The sequence below is a fragment of the Cavia porcellus genome, unplaced genomic scaffold (assembly GCF_034190915.1).
Source record: "Cavia porcellus strain 051 isolate PalLab524CR breed Dunkin Hartley unplaced genomic scaffold, mCavPor4.1 scaffold_17, whole genome shotgun sequence".
In the NCBI taxonomy this organism is placed as follows: domain Eukaryota; kingdom Metazoa; phylum Chordata; class Mammalia; order Rodentia; family Caviidae; genus Cavia; species Cavia porcellus.
Genome location: NW_026947500.1, coordinates 1,862,118 through 1,868,305, shown reverse-complemented (window position 1 = coordinate 1,868,305; position 6,188 = coordinate 1,862,118).

The following is a 6,188-nucleotide window of genomic DNA, read 5'->3' as shown; positions in this document are numbered from 1 at the left end:
TCCTCCATGATCCAATCACCTCTCCAAAGTCACACCTGTGAGCACATGAGGCTTTGGCAGCGCATCACAATATAGGTCGTAACAAAAAGCTGTTGCCGTATCTCAGATGGAAACTAATGGTGGCTTTGACTAGATGTGAAGAATAAATTAACAAGATGATCTGAAAGGTCTAATCTTCAGGATTCATATGGAACATCAAGGATGAGTGTAACAGAAATAATCTGAATAATTACTGGTTCTACAGTGTCAATAAAAATGGGACCTTGTTATTAAAATAAAGGATAACAGAAGGTAATCAGTTTAGGGAGGAAGACTGGATGGGAGACATCCAAGTCAGATGTGAGGAAGACAGTTTGATATGTCAATCAGGAATTCAGAAGAGGAGTCTTTGATAGCAAGAAACACTTGAATGAACTTCATATTCTAAGATGTGAATTTTATTGAGATTGTTGAGAGATAGAACACTTAATAAAAATGAGCTGCAAACAAAGCTTGAAAAATGTAGGCATTGGTCAGGTTTAAAAACAAAGACAAGAGACAGAGACACATGTAGGGCAGGGAAAGAGAAGGAGCCTGAGGCTGGGGACAAAATATAGCCTTCAAAATCATTCACATAAGGACCTTTTTCCTTCAGATAAGTGTCACTCCCTAAATTTCTACTACCTCCCAGTAGCTTGTTATATTATGAATCTGTCAATAGATGAAGCTCTCATGCTCCAATCACTTTCCAAGGGCCCCCTTTCTGCACATTGTCAAGCCTGTAACACACGAGCTTTTGGGGAGAATTTCAGATCCAAGCCATAACACGTCAACCATCTTAAAAACAATAAATACTAACACCCCAACACATATGACAGTTTATGTGTAAATCTTTACATATATGAACTGATTGCATCCTCTCATCTAATATTATGATATAGAAGCTGTAGATACTATTATCTCTGTTTCATGGATGGAGCAACTGAATTTAAGAACTTTGCTTGAACCCCACAACATCTGGTTAAGTGTTAGCTTTCCATTAATGTGACAAATACTTGAAACAATCAACTTAATAGGAGAAAAGGTTTATTTTTGTCTCACACTTTGAGCAGTTCAGTCCATGAACAATTGGTCCCATTGCTTTGGGGCCTGTAGCAAGGCAGCTCATCATGGCGAGAAGAGCATAGAAAAACAAAGCTGCTCATCTCAAGGCTGGAACACAAAAACCATAGAAAGGGGGAGGAAGAACCCGCGGTCCTCTAAAGGTACACTCTCATGATATAAAACCATCCACCGGCCTCACCTCTTAGAGATTCTATCCTTCCCCATGCTTTCAAGTTAAGCATTAAGTTTTGACATGAGGTCTCTTGGGAGTCAAGATTCAAACTGCAGATCAAGGCAGTCTGACTTCACTTCTGTGCTTTGTTTACCACTGCATTCTTCTGGCCACTAAGAATTCAAAGATACAGAGAGTAAAATATATTTTTTACTTTAGTGACTTGAAGGCCAACATGACTTTACTACAAGTTGTTTGAGTTGAATGACAGAAACAGCAGTCCCATTAGCATGAGCTGGAGATCTCGGGAGGTGAAGAAATGGTCGCACACACAGCTTCTGAGTACAGCTCTGAGAAAATCAAATTTAAATAAAGCCCAGGACAAGCTTGTGCCAGGAGGGGTCAGGCAACTGCAGAAGGCTTCAAAGGCTTGGGTCATGCTTGAGTAATATGAGAGAGAGGTTTGGAAATACATCAGTTCTGCTTTAGAATGAGACAAAATCACTTCACTACTTCTGATATTAAATTTTTTAGTCAAAGCTATTATACTCATCTCATTATCAATGCTATTTCCAAACCCAAGCAATTATTACAGTGTTTTAAATATAGCAGAGAGAAACGTACTAGCTAAAGTCACTTTATTGGTTGTGACTTCAGACAAACCCCAGTCTCCTAGTTCTTGAGCTGTAGAAGAAGGAAAACATCCTCTATAACATTTTTGGTTGGAATAAGAATGAAAACTTCTTGTTAACTACCCAATTCAGGTTAGTAATATAAAAATTATTGGAAGGGCAAAGAAATGCAGGGAAAGACTCTGGTTTTTGAGATTTTGCTAGACTGAGAAATATGCCTCCTAAAAATGTAGACACTAGTAGGTACTCAGTAATTACTTGCTGGTGAACTAACTGATTTTTCTATTTAGAAAGGACTGCAAACAACAGTACACCACCACTGTGGTCGGACAAGGATCATCCTGACCTTTTCCTGAACACCATTCATATGAACTCATTGCCAACGCAGCAAAGAATCTTACTAGCAGTAGTGATAGAACAAGCCTTTAATATAAATATTTACTGATTGATTGATTGAACTGGACACATCATCAACATGTGGCACAAAATGTTTCCACAAGTGACCTTGTGAGACTTGAGAGGAATAAGCCCACCAGCACTATGGCAGCCAGACGTTTCCTGAATAGTCACACTGCAACTCCCTGATGAATTGCCCACTGGTGCCAATTAAATGTAGTTGTAGTTAAACCTTCCGGGTGGTGGAAAGTGATCTTTAGCATAGTTTAGGATTCACTGGGGAGTCACTAGTCTACAATCTTATAGTTTGGCGCATATTTCAGAAAGAAATAGAGGAAGATAATATAGCTTTTGATATCTGTGTAGACTGGAATTCTTCATCCAGAGCAGCTCTGAGAATGTTTACACCTTTAAAAACAAGATTTGTGGCTCTTTCAGATATGACACAGTGATCTCTGAACATTTTCTGCAATTGTTCGCAACAAAAATTGTTCTGCTTATTTTTGTGTTCTTGGGGCATAAGGCAAAGGCCTTTCTACTTGGGACATTTTTGTTTTGAAACAGTGTCTCCCTAAGTCACTAACTTGCTCAAGCTGATCTTGAACTTGTGATCCTTTGTCCTCAGCCTCCGGAATGCTGGATTCACAGCATTCTTACGCTGCTGCATTCACTTTAAAACGCTTTTTAAAAAGCCTTGAATTTTTAAACAAAACAAATCAGGCCAATAAGAACCATAACAAGCACAGTAAGTGAGCCAAAAAAAAGAAAAAGAAAAAGTGAATGTGTATGTTTGGATCTGTAGGACCTGACCCTTTTAATGAAAAGCACGCAAAGTGAGTGGAAATTGTGTACATCAGATCTCTAAGGGAGTCGCCATTCCACACACTTTAACAGCAGAAGATGTCCCTGACCACCTTCCAGATATCTAAGGAAGATTTCTAAGAGGATAAAGTTAGGATGAAATCTGAGACTTCTATGCAGTTGCTGATAGAAAGACCTGAAGGATGGTTGTATCCCTTTTCATTTCTTTTGGAGAGAGCTGTGCTGTGTTGGTAGTGGCTGCTGGGACACGTACTCCATGAAAATTCCATTTGTTCTTCAGACAAAAATTGTCCTCTAAATTAGTCAAAATCTGGAGGCCTGATGTTAAAAACTAGCTTTTATAACACAGTTTTGAACACCATTCAGATATAGTACTAAATGTGATGTTTGAAATACAGCAATGTTATTAGTTTCAGCAATAAAATTTAAAAGAACTAGTATATTATTGATGTGTGGACAGCAAAGTCTCTAAATTCTATAAAAATGTCTGTAACTACAACCAGTTAGCCCCGTGAAGACAGCATCTGTACTACTCCTTGTAAAAAACAGAAATAAAAGCAACTTGCAGCTATTGAACCCGTTGGTGAAACTGCCTTCCTTCCTGGTTGGGAAGGGTTAAAACCTGCCTGTGAATGACTCCATTCTTTTACTGTAGTGACACCACATTGTCTTCCTCAGTCTTGAGATTTTTCTTAGCTAGAATCTCCTTTCTCTTTCTTCTCATCTATAGTAGCAGTGCTAAAGATTTCTCTTGTTGGACTCATTCCCAGGATTCCATATTCTCTGTATAAAGGTGCAAGTATTTGCATGAAGATAAAATCATTCTTATTTCCATTCTTAATCAGACATCCAGGTAATCTATTACATTCATTCCCCACAGTCTTTGTCTGCTCTGCATACTTTGCATCATTTCTTCTCCACTCCAGAAAGCATAGCAGAAAGTTATATAAATACTACATTTTCGTTGGCATTTATCCCTAGTGAACACGCAGGCTGCTTCCAAGATTTAGCTATTATGAATAGCATATTGAGCTGCTATAAACACGAGTATGCATATATTACTATACTATGACATAATTAACTCTTTCAGAAAGATACTTAAAAAGAGAATAGCGGGATCAAATAGCATTTCTAGTTTTAGTGTTTTGAAGAATCTTCATACTGATTTTCATAGTGATTATACAAGTTTACACTCCCCAAAACAATGCAGAGGGTTTCTTTTCCCCCAGAGCTTCACTATTACTTGATTTGTTGACGATAACCCTTCCTTCTGCAGGGAGGTGGAATGTCATGATTGCCATAATTGTATCTCTCTAATAGCCAGGGATGTTGAACATTTTTCATGTACTTACTGGCCATATGTGCATCTCAGGATAAATTTGAATGATTTGTAGGAAAGTATGTAGCTTAAGACCATAATGTTAAATGAAATAAGTTAGAGATATGAACTTTACTACATGGATTCTCTTATATGGAAGCCCAAAATCTATACGAAGAGCAAAATAAAAAATGGGTATTAGGAGGTAGATATTTTTTCAGGTGGGAAGGGGTCAAGAGATGGAAGTAGGAGTGACAGAAAAGAAAGGATAAAAAAAGAATTGAAATGTGTTATGTACATGTGCCACACGTATTATACACTCTACACACAATGAACGTAATCATTATATAATGCTAACACATTCTATAAAAAATAAAAACCAAAAAAAAAGATAAATGTTAAGGACATAGAGTGATGTTTTTATAAAGATGACAAAGAATTCACTCTAATTTAAAATCTAATAAGCATTGGTACTTTATTATCAGTAATCACCAGTGACAGCTCACAATGGACTACAACCGTGAGTGAATATTATTTGCTAAGGTAAGCACCCAAGAGAGACAGAGGTTTGACTTAAAGGCAAAGTAAGGCCAATGCTGCGTGAATGTCTCTGCTCACCATTTCCTCATCACTAGCCACCAAGTAGGCTTCACTGAGTCAGATTGTGGGGCTAGGGCAAGAGCTGTTACCTGTAGCTTGTTTTACCAAGAGCTTCTTACTACATAAGAAGACTTAGATAAAAGAGAAAGAGAAGAAAGAGAAAGAGATGAGAGACAGAGACAGAGACACACACACACACACACACACACACACACACACACAGAGAGAGAGAGAGAGAGAGAGAGAGAGAGAGAGAGAGAGACCAGATGTTAAGGAGGTTCAGACATTCCCATGTCTGTCCTGACCACCTTTGTTGTAGATCATTACAGTCCAAAGGGTTATTGAATTATTTTCTAAATAAAGTATTCCCTCATTAATGAAGTTAATGTGTTTATCTAAATTATCTAAAAACTCTTAAGTAAACTAAATATGCTTGGAGTGATTTTATTTCATTCCAAAATATTCAGACATACAAATGTTAAATGACTATTTAAGTAATATTTGTTGAGCTTGTTTTACATTCTAAACTCTAAGTTCTGCAGGCAAGAAAATCATCTGTCATCCCAGAATTTATATCATTGATGAGAAAATAAATAATAAAAGTCAATTATAACACAATTTTATAAGTGTTAAGTACCAAGTGCTAACAGTAAATGGTAAGAGGCCTCTAATTGAATCCATAAGTTATAGTCTCATAACTGCCCAGAGGACATGATAACTACTGCCTGAGCATTGGTAGGATTTAGGCAGGCAAAAGAAGCCAAGTTGACAGAGGAGATACCAGCTGGAAAAGTCTCGAGGCCAGGAACAATGGAAGAAGAAGAAGAAGGGAACGTTAGAAGACGACATTTTCTCTTGGAGTCAAAAGTTTAGTTTGAGGGGTTGCAGTATTAAAAATCAGATCATTTAAAGTCATGTTAAAATTTTAATCCACCATACTGACAATGGAAAGCCATTAAGTACTTGCAGTGTGGTGGTGTGGTAAGATTAGATTTCCATTTGAGAGAGATCACTTGAGTTTCACCAAGGAGAACATATGCATTCCTCAGTATTCACAGTGTACCACCGCAAGAGCTTACAGAGTCCTCATTCAAGAAGGAGACTCAAACTCCGAAGTAACTCTTCCCTGAACCTTTTGCTACTTACAATGCTGAGCAGATTTAGA